Source organism: Salvelinus alpinus, chromosome 17, assembly GCF_045679555.1.
Source record: "Salvelinus alpinus chromosome 17, SLU_Salpinus.1, whole genome shotgun sequence".
NCBI classification, from domain to species: domain Eukaryota; kingdom Metazoa; phylum Chordata; class Actinopteri; order Salmoniformes; family Salmonidae; genus Salvelinus; species Salvelinus alpinus.
The window spans coordinates 26,421,688-26,448,111 of NC_092102.1; the positions used below are offsets into that span (position 1 = coordinate 26,421,688).

Sequence of the window (26,424 nt, forward strand, 5' to 3'; positions counted from 1 at the left end):
CCACTGGTACTTCCTGTTTTAGTTTTTGCGGGTAAACAGGAATCAGGAGGATAGAGTTATGGTCAGATTCGCCAAATGGAGAGCTCTGTATGCACAACTATATCGCTGAAATCAGAATACTAGAACATTTAGAATACCAGCAAATCATGAAAACACAATTTGTTGTCCAGCCTGCCTGACCAGCCAGAGCCTTTATTGACTTCCCTAAATTGCCCAGCTGTACCGTGTTACTTTCCGCTAGAGTAGACTGGTGGTTGTCTAGTAGTAGTCTATCTTGTTTGTTTTATTACAAAAATGCTATAAGGTTCATGAATGGAATTTCAAGGGAGTACAAACTAAAATATGAAAATACAATATTTTGAAGCGGGATAGTTTTCTAGTATTAAACTACATAAATGTTGTACCAAATCCACCAAATGATCAGATTTTTGAATCGACGACGACCCTTTGTCGTGCGCTATGACGTGGCCGTAACGTGGGGTTTCCTAGAGCTGAGAGCAGGGTTACTGCGCCCATCTCTGCTGTTTGATGGCCGGGGGAAGCGTTTGAGATACTGGTGGTGTGAAGAGAGAACAGGGGAACGACGGTGGGAAAGACAAGAAGGATAGTTAGAAGATTGGAACGAGACTGTAGTGAATTACAAGACCACCCCTAGACTCTCAAACGCAGTGTTTTTCCACAAAGCGTTGGTTTAGTAGGGTGAACATTTCCTCATCTTTGTGCCGGTGTGTCTCCTCTTGGCGGATCGAAACCTCTGTTCGGGGAGTGCCACTCCTCGATAGCTTGCTAGATCTAGTCTGTGTGCTAGCTAGTAGATCTTCGCTGTTTCCAGTCAATGCGATATAAACAACGGATACCCTCGACTGAAAACGGGTAAGTAAGTTATGAATTGGGACGCATTAATGGCAACTTATTTTTCTAAAGACGTAGCTAACTTCTGTAGCTAACATTGTCTGAGGTGACTAGCTAGGAAGCTAGGCGGAAGGGGTTAAATTGGGTTGAGTGACTCGCTGGTTGAAGCTAACGGGGTGTGGGTGGGTAGGTAGGTAGTTGGAAAAGCACAATACACACTTTAAATTATTCGATGTTGTACTAATTTGAGTTGTGGTTGTAGGTAGTCACAATATAATTAACTTTATGCAAAGTTTTTATTATGGTGTGGCTTAGCTATTTGCCATGGCTTAGGTTTTGTAATACCAGTGAGTGGGCTAGCTAGCTGGCAGCTAAATGTAAGCCTCAAAGCTAGTGGAACTTAGCTTCTTCCGTAAGACCACTAACTAAAGCTAGTTAACCAAACTGTCAACGTCTGAATTTGAGTTGTGCTGTTTGTCACGCATCTAACAAAATGGCAAACGTAGCTAGTTAACTAATATGGTGTGTGGATTCAGTCTAATTGGATTTTGTAAATCAAGATGAATGTGTTCGACGTTGGCTGACATTCCTAGATAACGAGCTAGCTAGGTAGTTAGCAAATTAGCTTTATCCAACCATCTTAAATATTAATTTAGTTAACTAAGTTATACCAAATGTCATAGATGGTGATGCATAACTTTTTAATGCACCTGACATTTTACCAAGGATTAAGTGGTCATATAATGCATAGAGGATTTGTGCTTTCTAATACAACTGTAGCAAGTAACGTTAGGTGGTAATAGGAGACAAAAAATGGCTACTTCAACATCACTGGAGCCGAGAGTTAGCTATCAGTGCACCCCCACACACACTTTTTCGTAGTCCATAACACAGACGGAGACGGTATAGAAAGCCATACTACTGCCTACGTTTGCAATTAGCAAGAAGCTTGACATGTTTCCGATTGGGCGTGTGAGCCTGTCAACAGTAGCCAACCAAGATGGAGCTAGCTGCTGTTAGTGTTAGGCTGGACACATTCGAAACCTATCGCCTAGTTTGCTAGCTATCTGTTTACGTTGTCATTCGCTGAACAGCCATTGTCAGCCAGCCACCAAATGATCTTGCGTTACAGCTATCATATCTGGCGTGACAACTATGGTGGCACTAGATTATGGCCTTAATACACACCTACAATCAGCAACAATCTTGTGTCTATTAATGTATGACGAGCTAGGTATTGCATAAATCAGCCACCTAACGTTATATTGCTAACTAGTAAGCACTATGTTTAGCCAGCTTGCTACTTTATTAGTGTACGGGCTGGCAGCATTTGATTGGCCTTAATTTGAGCCTCTGAATGTAATGATATACAGAGGAAGTAAATTAACGTTAATTGGATTTCTACAATCTGTTCAACCTGGCCATAGGTTTTACTGTACAAGTGGTTACACCTAATAGCCATACCCCTGGCCGCTCCAGTGTGAATGCTCTTTCATGGAGTAGACTAGAGGAAATGGGTAACGAGGAAGCAGCTAATCCTGTTACTTTCTAGAACTGAAAAGAAAGTGTAGGGAGGGGATTTTTTTTTATGTCAACATTACAAGCGGCAAACATTCTAAACGGGGCTTTTAGTTATATCGAACCAGAAATTGTCATAATGTTGAGAACCAGTAACAACAATGTTGCCATTGTCGATCGCTGGTTGAAAGAACTCGCAGATATGTTACATTTTGAGACAATATAGGACGCCAGCAGGTTCAGTTTTCCAATATAGTTATTTGATGTTCAATAATATCTGTGTCACGTTAAACATGTTCCGTTTTTCAAAAGGGCTATTTGTAATTGCTGGTTCACAAAGATGAATTAATCTAGCTAGTTCGCTTCCCCCCTTGAATGAATGGGTTCCTGTATTCAGGGCCCAAGCAGCTGCAACGTACAAGATGGCGTTCAAAGCCCTTTTCCACACCGGTTTTTTCTGACTGAAAGACAGCAGCCCAGCTTCGTCTGGATTCAGGGGTACCATAATATATATCGATAATTGTAGTTAATAAACATACTTATTAGCAAATATACTAGTTTCTGAATCATCTATAAACGATACAAATTATATAAAAGAGAAAACAGTGTTTTTCTAGTCTGGGATGTGGGACAACATTTAGGTGGACGGGTGTAGTACATCTCGAATATTAGCCAATGAGCAGCTAAAATCAGGAATCTACACATGTGTATTACAATTTGATTTTGCTTGGTACACAAAAGCACTCAAGCTTTAGCTGTTCTTCATATGAATGAGATTTATTTCAAGGTTGGACATTATTTTTAAATCAGTATTATTCCAATACAAATGTACGTTTCATTTTGATGTACGGTATTAAGGTAGTAGGAGTATATGGCAGCTTATATTCAAGTGTATGTATGTATCAAGGTAACAATTTAAGATATAAAGATTGCTATATTTTTGTACTGATCTGCAAGCTTGTAGTTCAGGAACCTTATTTTATCTTGTATTTGATTTTTTTTTTTTTATCCAAATGGAACCATAATACTTGCGGTTTCTGTGTACTTTAAATGTCAGTGTACTGGGGCTGGTCCTTTACCATTGTCACATTTTGATTATAGGCTACCCTACATGTATTTTTTTTTACTTAAATAATTTAATGTGACTTGGAGCAAAACAAGTAGTGTTGGCACTCGCCATAGATGAAAAGGGAATTGTAAGGATTTGTGGACACTGATTATAAAATATCATATTACTTTCAATAGAGGGATTGGCCCAATTGCACACTCCATAACTAACCCCTTTTTTTTTTAGCAGTTAGGGGTGCCTGTCTCTCAGTTGTAGGATATTATTTTGCTGAACGTGGATGCGTTTTTCATTTGTTTTGATGCACTTGAACATAAATTCGTGAATCCTCCCCACATGTCTACACCTCTACACAGTACTGGCCATCCAGCAGATTGAAGAATGTATTCACTTTTATGGCTGTGCCAGGAGATTAAGTGATTTAACTGTAGTCCTGGAATAGTCATCACCTAATTTCTCAGTCTTACTCACAGGAATCTGAGCTCCACTGTGGTTTCTCTCATCATGCAAGTGTGATTGAGTCTAATCAGTGACTACAGTATTCAGGCCTGCAGGCCTTTACTAGCTTACAGGTCAGAACACTACACACAACACACCGGCAGTAGAACATGAGAAGATGCTTTGCACACATCTACACACTACTGCCCCCTATTCAGTGTCAGTCTCAAGTAAGCTGTTGCCAAAAATATTTTCACTCATGTTAATGTGCACATTTTATTTTGACTGCGACCCCGCTGTAACCTTATATGATCCACTGCCTCGTGTTGACATCTGGCAGGAACTGGGCCACTCTGTAACACATGACATCTCACAATGACCAGGAGGGTGAACAGGGAGTATGTCTATACATATAGTGCCATACATGGAGACTTCAGTCAGTATCTCTCAGACTAGCGGAGTTGACACTTCAGATGACTGTCATACTCACTAACATTCACCATGACAATCAGGTTCCAGAAGCAAAATCAGAATATGTCTGAGGGGTGTTTGGCCCCCTGGCCTAACTTGTGCACCTGAGAGATGACACTAGGATGAGCATCACTATCAGGGGATGAGCTGAATTATCTGTTCTTTTTTGAAGCAGATTTTCATCCCCCTGGATTTCTGTGAGTGCATGGTATGAATGGAATTAAAATCTTAGTTTTTGGATTTCAGCTTTTAGGATTATGGGGCTTGGTCAGTGATAGTGCTGATTTTCCTCTTTTCCTATGATCCTGCTTTTAGCCATATGGAATTTCTTACTATTACAATAACATGCCTGCCCTGTTATGACTGGGGCTGCCACGGCCAGACTAGATGGGATCATGTCTCAGTGAAATGTTGGTTTCTTACCTACACCCTTCATTTGACCATACAGTTGTTTATTTAGGATATCTGCTTCGCATAGCTATATTGTGAGTTGTCATAACATTTGTGTATTTTGTGTTTTATAACAATGATGACACTCATCAAATTAAAAGATAAACATACAAATCTTGGTATGATTTGTTTACATTAAAGGTAGACTCGGCGATATGACGTACTTTATATGCAGAAAGTAAGCAGCATAGTGGGTCTATTTCCGCAACAGCTAAGAGCATTGACGCTCAAGGCTCAACTTCTCCACTGTTTTGGTCCCGTGGCTGCCACGCTGTAACAGCGTGAAGCGAACCCGTGCAGATACTGTGTGTGACTTTGTGAGAGTGAAGTCTCATCTCGCTCGTCTCAATATCCGCGGTGCTGCTCATGGCAATGTTATTTAGCTGAGTCTACCTTTAACCCCGTTCCGCTAGCGGAACCCCTCGCCAACAGCCAATGAAATTGCAGGGCGCCAAATTCAATCAACAGAAATCTCATAATTCAATTTTCTCAAACATACAAGTATTAGGCACCATTTTAAAGATAAAATTCTCGTTAATCCAACCAGTGTCCGATTTCAAAAAAGCTTTTCGGCGAAAGCACAACATATCATGTTAGGTCAGCAACTAGTCACAGAAAGCATACAGTGATTTTCCAAGCAAAGAGAGCAGTCACAAAAAGCAGAAATATTGATCAAATGAATCACTAACCTTTGATATTCTTCATCAGATGACACTCCCGGGACATGTTACACAATACATGTATGTTTTGTTCGATCAATTTCATATTCATATCCAAAAACCTCAGTTTACATTTGGATTTGCCTCCAAAACATCCCGTGAATTTGCACAGAGCCACGTCAAATCACAGAAATACTCATAATAAACATTAATAAAAGATACAAGTGTTATTCACAGATTTAAAGATATACTTCTCCTTAATGCAACCGCTGTGTCAGATTTCAAAAAAACTTTCCGGAAAAAGCAAACCATGCAATAAATCTGAGTACGGCGCTCAGAGACATACACAACCCAAGAAGATATCCGCCATGTTGGAGTCAACATAAGTCAGAAATAGCATTATAAATATTCACTTACCTTTGATGATCTTCGTCAGAATGCACTCCCAGGAATCCCAGTTCCACAATAAATGTTTGATTTGTTCCATAAAGTCCATCATTTATGTCAAAATTCCTCCTTTTGTTAGGGCGTTCAGTAAACAAATCGAAACTCACGAAAACCCTCCTTCACAGTAGAAGCCTCCAACAACTTTCTAAAGACGGTTGACATCTAGTGGAAGCCTTAGGAAGTGCAAAATGACCCCATAAACACTGTATTCGATAGGCCAAGCTTTGAAAAACTACAAACCTCACATTTCCCACTTCCTGGTTGGAATTTTCTCAGGTTTTCGCCTGCCATATGAGTTCTGTTATACTCACAGACATCATTCAAACATTTTTTGAAACTTCAGAGTTTTCTATCCAAATCTACTAATATTATGCATATATTAGCAACTGGGACTGAGTAGCAGGCCGTTTACTCTGGGCACGCTTTTCATCCAAACGTGAAAATGCTGCCCCCTATCCATAAGAAGTTAAGAATATGTTCTTACTGAGGCAATATTTAAGGGCCCAGTGCAGCACCTTCTTTTTTCTTCCTGTGTTTTATATATATTTCCACACTGAGGCTGGAAAAATTCTGTGAAATGTTGAAAATGATAGTGCCCTTTTAGTGTAAGCTGTATTTGAAAAGATGTCTTTCAATTTCAGCATGTTTCAGTTGGATGGAGTTTTGGCCTGCCTGGTGACATCACCAGGCGGTAAATTAGTTAATAGACCAATAAGAAAGTTCCAAACCCCTCTGTCAATAACAGCCAGTTTTCTGTTTTCCCCAGACCACCCCCACACTATCCTAGCAAAAATCTTGCTTGAGAAATGTATCTTTGCTAAGAAGCTATTTTTGTTTATTTTTCACAATTTTAATTGAAAACAATCACATTAAAGGACTTAATTGTTACCCAGAAATGATTTTATATTAAGATAAAAAAATGGCTCCATTGGACCTTTAACTTAGCAGCCCAGTTCTTGGGGTTGAGAAACTCCAACAGACATTAACACCCCTCGGTAGGCGGAACACCGCTCATGAGCAGAGGTTTCCTGTCAAACTAGACTATTCTCTCCTGCTGTGTCTTTCTGTCTTCCATGTTCCTCACTCCATCATTTTAGCACAGTCGGACAAGATCACCCAGGACAGGCAGCAGGTGTTTGACTGCTAATATTGGGCTCACTTACTTCAGTGGCCAAATAGCCAGAATAGCCATGTAATTCCAATAGATTTCCCAGACAAATCCTTTTCCTTGCTTGTGGCCTTACCCTCTCCTCAACCACACCTGCAGTGCAGGTTGACAGCCCGTCTTTACTTTAGGGTTCAAAGGTGAGCTGCCTTGTCCTGTTTGGCCAAATCTGATCCATTTCCACCGGTGCTAATGTTTCTGAGATTCTATGCAGTCGAATATCTCAGGTACCACCCACTCTTTTGCACTCACTCTCTAAATCCATCTCCTCCCTCCATTCCCCGAAGGGTCACAACACGGCCAACCTAACGTAGCAGGCGTAAATGAAACGCCTGAGCGGAGTTAGTTTTTCTTTCTGTTCCTGACTAGAGGGGGAAAAAACTGTCGGGAGGTTCTCTTCACTCTTCAACCAAGCTCTCGCTCACTCTTTTCTTTCTCTCTCCTCTCTCTGCTGTATGACAAGGCCAGTTCTGTGGGGTGTGCCCAGAGAAAAGGACACCCTGGTTATTCTGGGCAACCCAGGTGTCTTGTTGTTACAGCTGATTTATGGAATGTCCAGTGACTGAAAACTGACATAGATTTACTAGATTGACTAGTGTGACTACTACCTTGTGTTATATCATTTTAGCTGTCAGCAACATAATCTGCAATTCTGTCCCATGTTTTGCCTGAGGACAAACATGTCCTTTGTCAATATGTTTACTCTTCTATTTGTATTGCTAGTGCTCCCAATGTGTGTGATAACCCCTAGTAAATCCAAGCCGCGTAGTTTTGGTTAGCCGTACACCAGTAGAACTGTTGTGGTAACTGTTCCGCTCACAAGCTAGTTTGGTTGAAGGTCCACGCTGTATGGCTCCGGCTTATCAGGGATGACTGCACGGCTGAGGGCCACTATGTTTTGAATAGTCAAAGTGAGTGGTGACAGGACTGTTAGTGACCCCTCTACTCCTATGTCGTTGGTCGTTCCACTGCTATGGAGTCCTGTCAACCTGAAACAGCACTTTGCATGGGGAACCTCAGGGCTCTGCTTCTTTGAATAAAGGCCCCTTGCTTTCTATTTACATTCAGCCCCATAGATTTGACTGCCGGGGGGAAATGTCACCAAACCAGAATTCTGAGCCTCTGATAGGAAGGCAGGCAGGGAGTGAGTTTTTATATGACAGACACAGTAAGTCGCTGGAATAAAAAGGACTGGCTGGCTGTCATGTGACTCTTCACACACACTTGTTCCTCTCTTTTTGGTATCTGGGAGAGAGAGCGGGAGGAGGGGTAAATGTATTCATGCAATCAAAGGAGTGTATTTTTCTTTTTAAACTGTCATGCTTTGGGCAAGCTTGACCTGTTTATTTTTTGTTTTTCTGATATGGAAAAGCAAATTGGGCATATGTCACAAGCACAAACTACACCTTTTTGTTTATGTATGTTTGAATGTAAAAAGTGGTTAGGTTGTGATTTTTGTCTTTATCAGACCGGTCTGGCTGTTACCATGAGCATTGACTGTTTTCCCCTAATCCTCTCTTAATGACTGCCTTCACACCGTGGCATTTGGAGTATGTCTGCCAGCACGGGCGCTATCCTGTGGAACCTGTTTGACTCCAGCCTCCTGCTCAGGGACGATACTGCAAGGTGGGGGAGGGCCGGGAGGCCAAGGATGGGCCTGCCAGGCTGCAGAGGTGAGGGGTGCCTGAGAATTTAGGTGCTAGGGGGCAGGTGAAGGGTTACGTACACTCCCAACAGCTCCATTTCTCGCAAAGGAAAGGTTAACTTATTTTGTATGTTTTTCTTTGCTTCTCTGAGTGTTGTTAAATTGATTCCCAGGGTTATTTAATGTTTTCTTTTGTATTTTAACTATTTGCTGTTCAAGCAGGCAGAAATACAACCGGTATGAAACTTGTCATACTGGATGTTCACTGTATATACAAAAGTATGTGGACAACCCTTCAAATAGTGGGTTCGGCTTTTTCAGCCACACCCGTTGCTGACAGGTGTAGAAAATCGAGCACACCGCCATGCAGTCTCCATTGACAAACATTGGCAGTAGAATGGCCTTACTGAAGAGCTCAGTGACTTTCAACGTGGCATCGTCATAGGATTCCACCTTTCCAAAACAGGTATGTTTGTCAAATTTCTGCGCTGCTAGAGCTGCCCCGGTCAACTGTAAGTGCTTTTATTGTGAAGTGGAAATGTCTAGGAGCAACAACTACTCAGCCGCGAAGTGGTTGGCCACACAAGCTCACAGAGCGGGACCACCGAGTGCTGAAGTGCGGTGCGCATAAAAATCGCCTGTCCTCGGTTGCAACACTCACTACCGAGTTCCAAACTGCCTCTGGAAGCAACGTCAGCACAAGCACTATTTGTCGGGAGCTAGCCCGCTGCCATTGGACTCTGGAGCTGTGTAAACACGTTCTCTGGAGTGATCAATCACGCTTTACCATCTGGCAGTCCGTTGGACAAATCTGGGTTTGACGGATGCCAGAACGCTACCTGGCTCAATGCATAGTGCCAACTGTAAAGTTTGGTGGATGAGGAATAATGGTCTGGGGCTGTTTTTTCATGGTTAGGGCTAGGCCCCTTAGTTCCATTGAAGGGAATTATTAACCCTACAGCACACAATTACGTTCTAGACAATTCTGTGCTTCCAACTTTGTGGCAACAGTTTGGGGAAGGCCCTTTCCTGTTTCAGCATGACAATGCCGCCGTGCACAAACCGATGTTCATACAGAAATGGTTTGTTGAGATTGATGTGGAAGAACTTGACTGGCCTGCACAGAGCCCTTACCTCAACCCAATCGAACCCCTTTGGGATGAATTGGAACGCCGACTGCGAGCCAGGCCTAATCGCTCAACATCAGTGCTCGACTTCACTAATGCTCTTGTGGCTGAATGGAAACAAGTCCCCGAAGCAATGTTCCAACATCTAGTGGAAAGGCTTCCCAGAAGAGTGGAGGCTGTTATAGCAGCAAAGGGGGGGACCAACTCCATATTAATGCCCATGATTTTAGAATAAGATGTTCGACGTGCAGGTGTCCACATACCTTTGGTCATGTGTATAGTGGCTTGCGAAAGTGTTCACCCCCTTGGCATTTTTCCTATTTTGTTGCCGTACAACCTGGCACAAAAATATTTTTTGGTGGGGTTTGTATCATTTGATTTACACAACATACCTGCCACTTTCAAGATGCAAAATATTTTTTGTGAAACAAATTAGACAAAAAACTTGCGCGTGCATAAAGAACTTGAGCGTGCATAACTATTCACCCCCCTAAAATCTATACTTTGTAGAGCCACCTTTTGCAGCAATTACAGCTGCAAGTCTCTTGGGATGTCTCTATCAGCTTGGCACATCTAGCCACTGGGATTTTTGCCCATTCTTCAAGGCAAAACTGCTCCAGCTCCTTCAAGTTGGATGGGTTCCGCTGGTGTACAGCAATCTTTAAGTCATACCACAGATTCTCAATTGGATTGAGGTCTGGGCTTTGCCATTCCAGTCTAGGCCATTCCAAGACATTTAAATGTTTCCCCTTAAACCACCCGAGTGTTGCTTTAGCAGTATGCTTAGGGTCATTGACCTGCTGGAAGGTGAACCTCCATCTCAGTCAAAACTCTGGAAGACTGAAACATTTAGCGCCATCCATCATTCCTTCAATTCTGACCAGTTTCCCAGTCCCTGCCGATGGGGAAAAACATCCCCACAGCATGATGCAGCCACCACCATGCTTCACTGTGGGGATTGTGTTCTCGGGGTGATGAGAGGTGTTGAGTTAGCGCCAGACATGGCATTTTCCTCGATGGCCAAAAAGCTAACTTTTAGTCTCATCTGACCAGAGTACCTTCTTCCAACTGTTTGGGGAGTCTCCCACATGCCTTTTGGCGAACACCAAACGCGTTTGCTTATTTTTTTCATTAAGCATTTGTTATTTTCTGGCCACTCTTCTGTAAAGCCCAGCTCTGTGGAGTGTACAGCTTAAAGTGGTCCTATGGACAGATACTCCAATCTCCGCTGTGGAGCTTTGCACCTCCTTCAGGGTTGTCTTTGGTCTCTTTGTTTTCTCTCTGATTAATGCAGTCCTTGCCTGGTCCATGAGTTTTGGTGGGTGGTCCTCTCTTGGCAAGTTTGTTGTGGTGCCATATTCTTTCCATTTTTTAAAATAATTGATTTAATGGTGCTCTGTGGAATGTTCAAGTTTCTGATTTTTTTATAACCTAACTCTGATCTGTACTTCTCCACAACTTTGTCCCTGACCTGTTTGGTGAGCTCCTTGATCTTCAAGGTGCTGCTTGTTTGGTGGGGCCCCTTGCTTAGTGGTGTTGCAGACTCTGGAGCCTTTCAGAACAGGTGTGTGTGTATATACTGAGATCATGTGACACTTAGATTGAACACAGGTGGACTTTATTTAACTAATTATGTGACTTATGAAGGTAATTAGTTCCACCAGATCTTATTTAGGAGCTTCATAGCAAAGGGGCTGAATACATATGCACGCACCACTTTTCCGTTTGTTTATTTTTTATTTTAACGAATTTTTTTTTCACTTCACCAATTTGGACTATTATCCAAATAAAAATCCATTTAAGTTACAGATTGTAATGCAACAAAATAGGAAAAACGGCAAGGGGGATGAGTACTTTTGCAAGGCACTGTATCTGCCTGCTCGATACAGGCAGATACAGCCTCCCTTCCTAGAAACTTGTGGCATCCTGGTATGTTTCACGAATCAATCAATTATACTTTACTGCCACTCCCATCAATGTGGTGTATATCTTCAGGCTTTCTCCACATAAAGCAGAGGTTTGCACTGATAACTAAAAACATAATTGTATACCATTGCTTTTCTGCATTTAGGCAATTTCAAAAGCCGTTAGTATTTTTAGGCCTAATGAAAATAATGGCAACCTTCTAGTTAACTGACCGAGGATGGACAGATTTTCTATGCATGTGCATCATATAACAAACGTCTGCCTAAGTATACAGTATGTGTGCTGTCATACGTTGGACCTCCTAATGCTTTAATTGAATTGCACCAGATCTGTTCTGAAGTCAGCCCCACGGTTCGACAGCAGAGGATGCTTGTTTATCGAAGCCACATTTCTAGGGAATTTGCATGGGCATGAGTTGCCGTACACGTGTAGCTGCTGAGGTGGAAATGCTTTTGTGTAGACTGTATGGAGTCCTGATGCTAGTGTCCCCTGTGAGTGGGACCTTTTATGATGGCCAACCCATCCCCTCTATCCCCATCAGTCAATCACCCCTGAGGTCCTGACTTACTGACTTCAATGGGACTCATTTCACATTATTATTATTATTATTATTATTATTATAATATGTTGAAAGGATACTTGTGCTAGGCCCTTGTGTCAAGGGCCTAGCATGTGTCAAGGGCCATAACATCTTTAATGTTATGTTCTCAATTGTACCAAGACACTCAGTCAATTAATTATTAAGTGAATGATTTAAAGTTATATTTGGTGCAAACAGTCACAAATCTGAATCACCATTAGTGAGGCTACCAGCATTGGTAGAAGTGCTGATACTGTAGTCTAGTTCTAGTATATATGGCAGAGGCAGGCAGCAAGACTGATTAACAATAACACACTGCAACTCTGAATATATAGATTTATACAATCAACTCCCAAAAACGAGGAACCCTGTCCCAAAAATGTATACATTTAGATACAGCAATATTATTTCGGACGCTATATCGATATTTTGAGTCAAAGTATTGGTTAAAAAAAATATCTAAATATATAGTACCAGTCATAAGTTTGGACACACCTACTCATTTTTAAGTTTTTTTTCTTTATTTTTTACTATTTTATACATTGTAGAATAATAGTTTGTCTTTACTATGAAATAACACATATGGAATCATGTAGTAACCAAAAAAGTGTTAAACAAATCAAAATATATTTTATATTTGACATTCTTCAAAGTAGCAACCCTTTGCCTTGATGACAGTTTTGCACTCTCTTGGCATTCTCTCAACAAGCTTCATGAGGTAGTCACCTGGAATGCACATCAATTAACTTCTTTGGGCTGCAAGCCCGAAGCCGGGCGCAATATGACAACAGCCACTTCAAGTGCAGGGCGCGAAATTCAAAATATATCTTTTAGAAATATTTAACTTTCACACATTAACAAGTCCAATACAGCATATGAAAGATAAACATCTTGTGAATCCAGCCAACATGTCCGATTTGTAAAATGTTTTACAGCGAAAACACCACGTATATTTATGTTAGCTCACCACCAAATACAAAAAAGGACAGACATTTTTCACAGCACAGGTAGCATGCACAAAACCAACCTAACTAACCAAGAACCAACCAAACTAACCAAGAAACAACTTCATCAGATGACAGTCTTATAACATGTTATTCAATAAATCTATGTTTTGTTCGAAAAATTTGCATATTTGAGCTATGAATCAGTTTTACATTGCAGCTACCATCACAGCTACCGTCAGAAATAGCACCGAAGCAGCCAGAGTAATTACAGACACCAACGTCAAATACCTAAATACTCATCATAAAACATTTCTGAAAAATACATGGTGTACAGCAAATGAAAGACAGGCATCTTGTGATTCCAGCCAATATTTCCGATTTATTAAGTGTTTTACAGCGAAAACACAATATAGCATTATATTAGCTTACCACAATAGCCAGAAACACAAGCCATTTCCCAGCAGCAAAAGTTAGCGATCGTAACAAACCAGCAAAAGATATATAATTTGACTAACCTTGATAAGCTTCATCAGATGACAGTCCTATAACATCAGGTTATACATACACTTTTATGTTTTGTTTGAAAATGTGCATATTTAGAGCTGAAATCAGTGGTTATACATTGTGCTAACGTAGCATCTTTTTCCCACAACGTCCGGATATTTTTCTGACACTCACATATTCTGACCAAATAACTATTCATAAACATTACTAAAAAATACATGTTGTATAGGAAATGATAGATACACTAGTTCTTAATGCAATCGCCGTGTTAGAATTCTAAAAATAACTTCATTACGACATCCAGCTTAGTTATAGCGAGAGAGTGCCCAAAATCTGGGCGCAAACTACTAGTACAACATGTTCGACAGATATATAAAATAGCATCATAAAATGGGTCCTACTTTTGATGATCTTCCATCAGAATGTTGTACAAGGGGTCCTTTGTCCAGAACAATCGTTGTTTGGATTTAGAATGTCCTCTTCTCCAGTCAATTAGCACGGAAAGCTAGCAAAGTGGCGCGAAGCTCTCCTTCCTGAACAAAGGCACACAACGCAACACGCCTAACGTCCCGAATAAATTTCAATAATCTAATAAAACTATATTGAAAAAACATACTTTACGATGATATTGTCACATTTATCAAATAAAATCAAAGCCGGAGATATTAGTGGTCTATAACGACAGCTTTCCAGAAGGCAATCCCAGGCTCCTTCTCGCGCTTTCCAGAAAACAGGAAATGGGTGACACGTCATGCCAAGAGCTTTTATTCCACCTCAGACCAAGATAAACACTCCATTTCTTCTCTCACTGCCTATTGACATCTAGTGGAAGGTGTATGACGTGCATGTATACTAATACGTATCAAGCCCATTTATAGGCAGGCCCTAGAACAGAGCATCGTTTTCAGATTTTCCACTTCCTGATCAGGAAGTTTGCTGCAAAATGAGTTCTGTTTTACTCACAGATATAATTCAAACGGTTTTAGAAACTAGAGAGTGTTTTCTATCCAATAGTAATAATAATATGCACATTGTACGAGCAAGAATTGAGTACGAGGCCGTTTGAAATGGGCACCTTTTATCCAGGCTACTCAATACTGCCCCTGCAGCCCAAAGAGGTTAACAGGTGTGCCTTGTTGAAAATTAATTTGTGGAATTTCTTTCCGTCTTAATGCATTTGAGACAATCAGTTGTGTTGTGACATGGTAGGGTTGGTATACAGAAGATATCCCTATTTGGTAAAAGACCAAGTCCATATTATGGCAAGAACAGCTCAGACACATCTCAACATTAACTGTTCAGAGGAGACTGTGTGAATCAGGCCTTCATGGTTGAATTGCTGCAAAGGAACAACTACTAAAGGACACCAATAAGAAGATACTTGCTTGGACCAAGAAACATGAGCAATAGACATTAGACCGGTGGAAATCTGTCCTTTGGTCTGATGCAGAGTAGGTGAACGGATCTCCGCATGTGTGGTTCCCGCGGGAAAGCATTAAGGTGGGGGTGCTTTGCTGTTGGCGATTTATTTAGAATTCAAGGCACACTTAATCAACATGGCTACCACAGCATTCTGCAGCGATACTCCATCCCATCTGGGTTGCGCTTAGTGGGACTATAATTTGTTTTTCAACTGGACAATGACCCAAAACACACCCCCAGGCTGTGTAAGGGCTATTTGACCAAGAAGGAGAGTGATGGAGTGCTGCATCAGATGATCTGGCCTCCACAGTCACCTGACCTCAACAAAATTGAGATGGTTTGGGATGAGTTGGACCACAGAGTGAAGGAAAAGCAAGTGCTCAGCATATGTGAGAACTCCTTCAAGACTGTTGGAAAAGCATTCCTCATGAAGCTGGTTGAGAGAATGTCAAGAGTGTGCAAAGCTGTCATCAAGGCAAAGGGTGTCTACTTTGAAGAATCTATTTTGATTTAACACTTTTTTGGTTACTACATGATTCCATATGTGATATTTCATAGCTTTAATGTCTTCAGAATTCTACAATGTCGAAAATAGTAAAAACAAAAACTCTTGAATGAGTAGGTGTGTCCAAACTTTTGACTTGTGCTGCATATCTATTTTTGGGAATGTCATACTCTACTCTGAGGCACATCGATCTGCAGGTTTAACATGGTGAGATTGTAGACTCCTAAATTGATAGGGAAGTTTGTTTTAGGGGATTTTACAGCAAACTAGCTACCAGGGATGCACCGATATTACATTTTTGGCAGATACCAATATCCGATATTGTCCTTGCCAAAAAAACTGAATACTATATTTAAAATTTTAGCTGCCTTTTAAGCATTCTAGTACAGTTAAATAGTTCACACACACGGACGCAGCGGTCTAAGGCACTGCATCTCAATGCAAGACGCATCACTACAGTCCCTGGTTGGAATCCAGGCTGTATCACATCTGGCTGTGATTGGAAGTCCCATAGGGCAGCGTATAATTGGCCCAGCGTTGTCCGGGGTAGGCCGTCATTGTAAATAAGAATTTCTTAACTGATTTGCCTAGTTAAATAAAGGTTACACACCACACACACACACACACACACCACACTGACCAAAAAGTTATTAATTGGCATACGTATGTCCCCATTACCAGTAAAACTTAATCAAAACACTTTCACTTTCTTGCTGTCTTGTTTCGTTGTTCATTTGTTCAGTTTTTTCATTCTTAACCAGGATTTCATCATACATGTCAAGCAGTGAAGTTTCAGCTGTCTGTCTGTCCGTGGTCTCTCTTCCTCGGTGCGCACTGTCACTGTCCATTTCAATCTTGTCCAGCTGTGTATGTAACATTTCACGTAAACCCTGTTTCTTGTCTGCATCAAAGTAGCTGTCCTTGTACCTAGATCCGAGCGTGATGGCGACACAGTAAAGAGGCTCAGAGAGAATGCCACCGAATCGCTTGTTCACAGCCTCGAGTAGTTTTGTACGTTTTTTCCTATGGTCTGTGTCTGCAGTCTTGTTGAGCAGACGTTTCAATGCCATGACAGAGGGTATCACGTCTGCTGCAGACGTAGTTGATCAGCTTATTTCTCGAGTCAGTTGTTGGCGCTAGGAGTATGTTAATGTTTCAAACATGTTCTCAAATGCCATTGAAATGGCAGCAGCGGTATGAGAACCAGCACATTCTTGAGCATGTAATACGGCTTTCCTCAGTAGGAAATCCTCATCGACCCAGTGTGCTGTCAGACTCATGGGGCTGACGTCGCGGGTCCAAATGTCAGTGGTGAAGCTAATAGCAAGTAGCTCATGGATGTGTTTCAACAATACTGTGTAACTCCAGTAGGGCAACATCTGAAAATAGAGCCTACTTGGTAGTGTGTACCGATGCTCGACCAGTCGGCGACAGCCAACATCCACGACAGAGAACGGTTGTTTGTCAAGGGCAATGAATTACATTATCTTGGCGTTAATGGATTTCGCCTTTACGTTGTCTCGCTGAAAATTTCTTAATCTTTCAAATGACTGCTCAACTTGAACTTGTTTAGTGGTTGGAAGTGTGCGCTTAGTATTTTTCTGCTTTTGTTCTGTGTAGCGATGTAACAACGGCACGAAAAATACGTCATCTACCTACGTTATATAGGTATGAACGTCAGCGTTGACAGCGGTTTTGCACATCGGCGTTAAACTAGACATCGGAACGATTTTGGCATATTTCGTTAATATTGTCACAGGATCAGTACATCCGAACATCACACCTGCGGGACAGGTACAGGATGGCAACAACAACTGCCCGAGTTACACCAGGAACGCACAATCCCTCCATCAGTGCTCAGACTGTCCGCAATAGGCTGAGAGAGGCTGGACTGAGGGTTTATAGGCCTGTTGTAAGACAGGTCCTCACCAGACATCACCGGCAACTACGTCACCTATGGTCACAACCCCACCGTCGCTGGACCAGACAGGACTGGCAAAAAGTGCTCTTCACTGATGTCACAGCATCATCGAACTGAGCTTGTCATCGCAGGCAATCTCAATGCTGTGTGTCACAGGGAAGACATCCTCTTCCCTCATGTGGCACCCTTCCTGCAGGCTCATCCTGACATGGCCCTCCCCCCCCAGAAATGTCTGAGAACTTGCAGGTGCCTTGGTGGAAGAGTGGGGTAACATCTCACAGCAAGAACTGGCAAATCTGGTGCAGTCCATGAGGAGGAGATACACTGCAGTACTTAATGCAGCTGGTGGCCACACCAGATACGGACCGACTTTTGATTTTGACCCCCCCCCCCCCTTTTGTTCAGGGACACATTATTCCATTTCTGTTAGTCACATGTCTGGAACTTGGTCAGTTTGTCTCAGTTGTTGAATCTTATGTTCATACAAATATTTACACGTTAGGTTTGCTGAAAATAAACGCAGTTGACAGTAAGAGGACGTTTTTTGCTGAGTTTATAACAGAGAACAGGGACTGATCATCCTGCACAAGCCAGCCATGGTCAAACACTGTGTGGAGTTTGCTTTCAGGCCGGTCAGATGGTAGTCTAGTCACCTGTGACTCTTTTGGAAGGATGCGCTGTCGCCACTTCCGCTGGATGTTTCGACAAGGAGAGCCAAGTGCAGCATAGGAAACACCCTTTGAGAGGAAACGCCTGTTTTAGAAACTCAACACTGCACTTCCTGGGGTAGAGGCAGTGTGCTGACATGCAACAAATCAGTGGCTGCATAATCAATGCTTGGAGTTTGTCAGAATTTGTGGGTTTTTGTTTGTCCACCCACCTCTATAGGATTGTGACCACGTTCTCAATGGGATTAAGGTCTGGGGAGTTTCCTGGCCATGGGCCCAAAATATTGATGTTTTGTTCCCCGAGCCACTTAGTTATCACTTTTGCCTTATGGCAAGGTGCTACATCATGCTGGAAAAGGCATTGTTCGTCACCAAACTTTTCCTGGATGATTGTGAGAAATTGGATGTGTTGATACCATTCTTTATTCATGGCTGTGTTCCTAGGCAAAATTGTGAGTGAGCCCACTCCCTTGGCTGAGAATCCTGGTCTCAGGATGCTTTACTGTTGGCATGACACAGGACTGATGGTAGCGCTCACCTTGTCTTCTCAGGACAAGCTTTTTTTCCGGATTCCCCAAACAATCGGAAAGGGGATTCATCAGAGAAAATGACTTTACCCCAGTCCTCAGCAGTCCAATCCCTGTACCGTTTGCAGAATATCAGTCTGTCCCTGAGAGAAGTGGCTTCTTTGCTGCCCTTCTTGACACCAGGCCACCCTTTAAAATTATTTTCACTGTGCGTGCAGATGCACTCACACCTGCCTGCTGCCATTCCTGAGCAAGCTCTGTACTAGTGGTGCCCTGATCCCGCAGCTGAATCAAATTTAGGAGACGGTCCTGGCGCTTGCCGGACTTCCTTGGGTGCCCTGAAGCCTTCTTCACAACAATTGAACCGCTCTCCTGGAAGTTCCTGATGATCTGATAAATTATTGATTTAGGTGCAATCTTACTGGCCGCAATATCCTTGCCTGTGAAACCCTTTTTTTGCAAAGCTTTGATGACTGCATGTGTTTCCTTGCAGGTAACCATGTTTGAGAGGGAGAACAATGATTCCAAGCACCACCCTCCTTTTGAAGCTTCCAGTCTGTTATTCGAACTCAATCAGCATGACAGAGTGATCTCCAGCCTTGTCCCCGTCAACACTCACACCTGTGTTAACGAGAGAATCACTGACATGTCAGCTGGTCCTTTTGTGGCAGGGCTGAAATGCAGTGGAAATGTTTTTGGGGGATTCAGTTAATTTGCATGGCAAAGAGGGACTTTGATCAGATGATTTGCAATTAATTACACTCTTCATAACATTCTGGAGTAAAAAAATTTATATTTATGTCATTCTCAAAACTTTCGCCACAACTGTTCTGAAAGTCCCCAGAGTCTGCAACACCACCAAGCAAGCGGCACCATGAAGACCAAGGAGCTCTCCAAACAGGTCAGGGACAAAGTTCTGGAGAGGTAGAGATCAAGGTCTGGTTATAAAAAATATATATATCTGAATCTTTGAACATCCCACGGAGCACCATTTTAAAATCTATTATATAAAATAAAAAACTTTTTCGGTCTTCCAGAGATTTGAATGGGACGGAGGTTCACCTTCTAGCAGGACAATGACCCTAAGCATACTGCTAAAGCAACACTCGGGTGGTTTAAGGGGAAACATTTAAATGTTTGGAATGGCCTAGTCAAAGACCAGGCCACAATCCAATTGAGAATCTGTGGTATGACTTAAAGATTTTTGTACACCAGCGGAACCCATCCAACCCATCCAGCAATTTTGCCTTGAAGAATGGGCAAAAATCCCAGTGGCTAGATGTGCCAAGCTGATAGAGACATACCCCAAGAGACTTGCAACTCTAATTACTGCAAAAGGTGGCACTACAAAGTATTGACTTTGGGGGGTGAATAGTTATGCACGCTCAAGTTCAGTTTTTTTGTCTTATTTACTTCACAATGAAAAATATTTTGCATCTTGAAAGTGGTAGGCATGTTGTGTAAATTCAATGATAAAACCCCCCAAAAATCAGTTTTAATTCCAGGTTGTAAGGTAACAAAATAGAAAAAAATCTAAGGGGGTGAATAGTTTCGCAAGCCACTGTAGTTGCCAGGCGCACAGGTTTGTGTCAAGAACTGCACCGCTGCTGAGTTTTTTTTACGCTCAACCATTTCCCGTGTTTATCAAGACTGCTCCACCACCCAATGGACATCCAGCCATCTTGACAGAACTGTAGGAGTCAACATGTGCCAGCATCCCTGTGGAACGCTTTTGACATCTTGTAGAGTCCATGCCCGATGAATTGAGGCTGTTCTGAGGGCATACGGGGGTGCAAATCAACATTTGGAAGTAGGTGTGTCAACGTTTTAAATGAAGTTGTGATCCTTAACATTCAGAAAATCCCTAACCACATAAAAAAAAAAAAAAAAAAATCCCAATTCAGTTATCACAAAACATATTTTCTGTGTTATAGCCGATAGGCTGTAAAGGCTTGGGGAAGATGTGTAGTTCAAATAAAACCAGAAAGTAAGAGGCAAACTTTAGGTTCACTTAAAGACTTGGCCAGATGCAGATTACCAAAACATATGAGCATGCTTCTGCCCCTCTCTCCCTAACGCTAGCCTGCCTGCTCTGTCTCTTTGCTAATGATACAAGTGTGTGTTTGGTCTGTTGCGTCTAGAAAATCCTATCTATTCATGACACTGTCTTTAGGGCAGTCTTGCGAGCACGGGGTAGCCTACTCTTCGTTTTTGCCTCATGAAATTATTACAGTAGGCTTCAGGTAGCCTGTATCGATTACGCTTTTCAGACATAATGGAATGTGGCCCCTTGAAACTAAAGTCTAGTTCTGGTTGCCTAGTAATATCAATCCAATGATCTCGAGCCTCTGCGCGCAGACCATTCTCTCCTAAAAAAAAAAATACTTAAGTTTATTATACTATGACTTACCAAGACAATTAATAGAAATAAAACAGTACCATAACAAAAAAATTATGAACCACAACACGTCAATCAGCGACTTTTGTTGACGGGGAAAAATACAACATTTACGCCTGTGCAGAATTCTGTCGAAGGGTAAAAACCTGATGTGGCACTTTGTTTAATTGTCTGAAATGTTATCTATTGTCGCTATCGTCATGTTACTGTACCTGCGTTCTATGTCTGTAAAGGATTGTGGTACACTACCGTATGGCATTGGAGTGCTGCAGAGATGGTTGTCCTTCTGGAAGGTTCTCCCATCTGAGAGGAGCTCTGTCAGTGACCAAGGCCCTTCTCCCCCGATTGCTCAGTTTGGCCGGGCGGCCAACTCTAGTAAGAGTCTTGGTGGTTACAAACTACTTCCATTTAAGAATGATGGAGGCCACTGTGTTCTTGGGGACCTTCAAATGCTGCAGAATTGTTTTGGTACCCTTTCCCAGTTGGACCTCTACGGAAGTTTTGACTTGGTTTTTGCTCTGACATGCACTGTCAACTGTTGGACCTTTATAGACAAGTGTGTGCCTTTCCAAATCATGTCCAATCAATTGAATTTACCACAGGTGGACTCAAATTTGTAGAAACATCTCAATCGAAACAGGATACATCTGAGCTCAATTTTGAGTCTCATAGCAAAGGGTCTGAATACTTATTATTATTCAGTATTTGTTTTTATTTGTAATACATTTGCAAACATGTCTAAAAGCCTGTTTTCACTTCATCATTATGGGGTATTGTGTGTAGATTGAGGAAATTACAAATGTAATCCATTTTAGAATAATGCTAATGTAACAATGTGGAAAAAGTGAACATCTGAATTCTTCCCGAATGCGCTGTATAGCTGGCAAACAGTAGTGAATTTCAAACAAGTGCAACTTGATTAGCTCACAAAAACGATTTGGGATCAGTGTCCCTTCCACGGGACAGTTGAGCTAATGTAGGCTACTGCGATTAGCATGAGGTAGTAAGTAACAAGAACATTTCCCAGGACATAGACATCTGATATTGTCAGAAAGCTTAAATTCTTGTTAATCGAACCGCACTGTCCAATTTACAGTAGCGATTACAGTGAAATAATACCATGCTATTGTTTGAGGAGAGTGCACAATTTTGAACGTGAAAAGTTATTAAGAACAAATTCTTACTTACAATGATGGCCTACCAAAAGGCAAAAGTCCTCCTGCGGGGATGGGGGGCCGGGATTAAAAATGTAGGACAAAATACACATCACGATGAGAGACAACACTACAAAGAGACCAAAAAGACTACAACATAGAATGGCAGCAACACATGGAAACACAACATGGTAGCAGCACAAAACATGGTACAAACATTTTTGGGCACATACAACAGCACAAAGGGCAAGAAGGTAGACAATACATCATGCAAAGCAGCCAAAACTGTCAGTACGAGTGTCCATGATTGAGTCTTTGAATTAAGAGATAGAACTGTATACAGAGATGACCAGTTTACAGAGGAGCATAGAGGTCAGTTATGTGTCCTGTAAGGAGCAATGGTGGCAAATCTGATGGCCGAATGGTAAAGAACTTCTAGCCGCTTGAGAGCACCCTTACCTGCCGATCTATAAATTACATCTCCGTAATATAGCATGGGTAGGACGGTCATCTGAATCAGTGTTAGTTTGGCAGCTGGGGTGAAAGAGGAGCGACTACGACAGAGGAAACCAAGTCTAGATTTAACTTCAGCCTGCAGCTTTGATATGTGCTGAGAGAAGGACAGTGTACCGTCTAACCATACTCCCAAGTACTTGTACGAGGTGACTACCTCAAGCGCTAAACCCTCATAGGTAGTAATCACACCTGTGGGGAGAGGTGCATTCTTCTTACCAAACCACATGCCCTTAGTTTTGGAGATGTTTAGAACAATGTTAAGGGCAGAGAAAGCTTTGTTGTAGAGCGTTTAACTTGTTATAGATAGGGGGCAGCATTTTCACGTTTGGATGAAAAGCGTGCCCAGAGTAAACTGCCTGCTACTCAGTACCAGTTGCTAATATATGCATATTATTAGTAGATTTGGATAGACAACACTGAAGTTTCTAAAACTGTTTGAATGATGTCTGTGAGTATAACAGAACTCATATGGCAGGCGAAAACCTGAGAAAAATCCAACCAGGAATGTGAGGTTTGTAGTTTTTCAAAGCTTAGCCTATCAAATACACAGTGTCTATGGGGTCATTTTGCACTTCCTAAGTCTTCCACTAGATGTCAACAGTCTTTAGAACATTGTTTGATGCTTCTACTGTAAAGTGGGGCCGAATGAAAGGGGAATGAGTCAGGGCTCTGGCAGAATGCCAGGAGCTCGTGACGCTCGTTCACGTGAGAGCGAGCTCTGTTCCATTGCTTTTCTGAAGACAAAGGAATTCTCCGGTTGGAACATTTTAAGATTTATGTTAAAAACATCCTAAAGATTGATTCTATACTTCGTATGACATGTTTCTACGGGACTGTAATATGACTTTTCGTCTGAACCTTTGCCTGGACCTGCCCGCGTGTCGTGAGTTTAGATTGTGTACTGAACGCGCAAACCAAAAGGAGTAATTTGGACATAAATGATGGACTTTATGGAACAAATCAAACATTTATTGTGGAACTGGGATTCCTGGGAGTGCATTCTGACGAAGATCATCAAAGGTAGGTGAATATTTATAATGCTATTTCTGACTTATGTTGACTCCAACATGGCGGATATCTTCTTGGGTTGTGTATGTCTCTGAGCGCCGTACTCAGATTTATTGCAAATCTGACACAATGGTTGCATTAAGGAGAAGTATATCTTTACATCTGTGAATAACACTTGTATCTTTTATTAATGTTTATTATGAGTATTTCTGTGATTTGACGTGGCTCTGTGCAAATTCACGGGGTGTTTTGGAGGCAAAGCCAAATGTAGCGGAACCCCAGTCCTAGACAGGTTAACACAACATCGGGGGAGGGGCCAGCTCAGTATAAGCCTGTATCATCTGCATATAAATTGATGAGAGAGCTTCCTACTGCCTGTGCTATGTTGTTGATGTAAATTGAGAAGAACGTGGGGCCTAGGATCGAGCATTGGGGTACACCCTTGGTGACAGGCAGTGGCTGAGAGAGCAGATGTTCTGACATTATACACTGCACTCTTTGAGAGAGGTAGTTAGCAAAACAGGCCAAAGACCCCTCAGTCACACCAATACTCCTTAGCCGGCCCATAAGAATGGAATGGTCTACCGTATCAGAAGCTTTGGCCAAGTCAATAAAAATAGCAGCAAAACATTGCTTAGAATCAAGGGCAATGACATCATTGAGGACCTTTTAAGGTTGCAGTGAAACATACATAACCTGAGCGGAAACCAGATTGCATACCAGAGAGAATACTATAGACATCAAGAAAGCCAGTCAGTTGATTATTGTTAAGTTTTTCCAACACTTTTGATAAACAGGCAAAATAGAAATAGGATCAGCTTGATCTCCCCCTTTAAATAAAGGAAGAACCGTGGCTGCCTTCCAAGCAATGGGAACCTCCCCAGGGAGAAGAGACATGCTTGGCGATGATATGGGCAGCAACCTTAAAGAAGAAATTGTCTTTTTTTGGGGGTCAAGTTTAAGGAGCTTCTTTAGCACCTCGGACTCAGTGACCACTTGCAGGGAGGAACTTTGTAGCGGGTCAGGGTAAAAAGAGGGAGGAGCATTGGGTTAACGTGTTGATTATACTTACCTTTTTACACTGTTCATTTTTTCAACCAAGTGTCTGTGCTTCCGCACCCTTCCTTTTGAGCGCAACACCGGGCACTCTCTGTGGTCTCACCAGCTGTAGAGCAGTCTGTCTTTATTGGTGTTGAAACCATCCACTATGCGCACAGTTATGAGCAACAACTTTGAAGGGAAACTTATAGAAAGTTCAAACAAACACTTGCTCATGCTTTTCTTTAGGTAACAGTAATACAATTTGCACTGAAGTAGCTAGCCTAGCTAATGTTGGCTAGCTAACCAAACAAGAATGTTTAGAGTGCCATGGATAAATGTCTAGATTCAGCAAACAGTTCCTACAATGATTTTAACCAGAACAGAAAAAATTCTAGTTTGTTGAAAAACATGGATAAGAAGTAGCGTAGGCTAGATCTAATATTTGTGGCTATGATATGTTATATCAGACCTAGCTAATTTTGTTATTTTCTTAGAATACAGTTTTTGTTCCCCTACAATAAAAATACATTAACTACAACCAATGTATCATCTTTTTTATGAAATTGCAATTAATAGTAATTTAATTAGAGAAACATGCGATTAACTCAACAAGAAAAAAAAAAAGTGGACAGCCATGTCTTGAATTGATCCTTATCAGGTGGGCGTAAAGCTTTCAAACCCTGAAATTGAAATTCACTGACATGATCAACAGCCCATAGAAATCATTGGCTATGTCCGCGTAACTTTTTTATGAGCACTTGGTTGAATCTCTGTTTATAGTCTGTAATAAAAGATGTATGCCAAGATAAACTTTGGAGTCAATGACCGCAAGGCAAATGGAGTTATGTCATGGTTGGTTTTGGGTTAAGTGAATGGCCACAGTGTGTGGCTCGTGTGTAGTAGCACCGATCTCTTAGGCTGCTAACTTAAGAGGCTCCCAGTAGCAGCAAGGTGACTGGGTGTGTGCGTCTGCTCCACCGGGCTCTTAATGCCTTGAAGGTTACCACACCCTGTTCCCCTTCACCAAGGGGTTAATTAGCAGCTCTCCTCCCCATCGTCCTCTGCTTGTTCACTCTCATTAGGTTAATCTGGCTCTGTCCTTCACCTCCCTTCCCTGTATCTTCCTGTGCACTAGAACATCTCCCTGCCTACCCGCCCGACCTGCCTTAGTCCTCTACCTCATGCCATGGGGAGGAGCTTCCCTCTTCTTCCCTTCCCTCTGCGGTTTACATCCTAATAGCCCACCAACCTCCCACGTCAATTCATGTTGAGTCTCGCCTACTTGTTTTTACATTTACGTTATTTTAGCAGACACTCTTATCCAGAGCGACTTACAAGGGCATTTAGGTTTAAGTGCCTTGCTCACGGGCACATCGGCAGATTTTTTCCCCCACCTCGTCCGCTCGGGATTCTAACCAGCGGCCTTTTGGTTACTGGCCCAACAACACCTGCCACCTGTTCATGTGTAC

At 42.0% G+C, this 26,424-nt stretch overlaps 1 protein-coding gene across 2 annotated transcripts in view; it reads left to right on the top strand.

The window, feature by feature from the left end:
• Positions 1 to 247: 247 nt before the first annotated feature.
• LOC139542593 (guanine nucleotide-binding protein G(I)/G(S)/G(T) subunit beta-1-like) overlaps positions 248 to 26,424 on the top strand; it is a 56,768-nt gene continuing 30,591 nt past the window's right edge. Inside the window, exons 1-2 of one of the 2 annotated variants that reach the window (XM_071348204.1) lie at positions 501 to 873; positions 8,630 to 8,739. The gene's annotated coding sequence lies outside the window, so the exon portion shown is untranslated. Of the gene's footprint in view, positions 874 to 8,629; positions 8,740 to 26,424 lie in introns of both variants that reach the window. The other variant, XM_071348203.1, reaches the window with a different exon arrangement.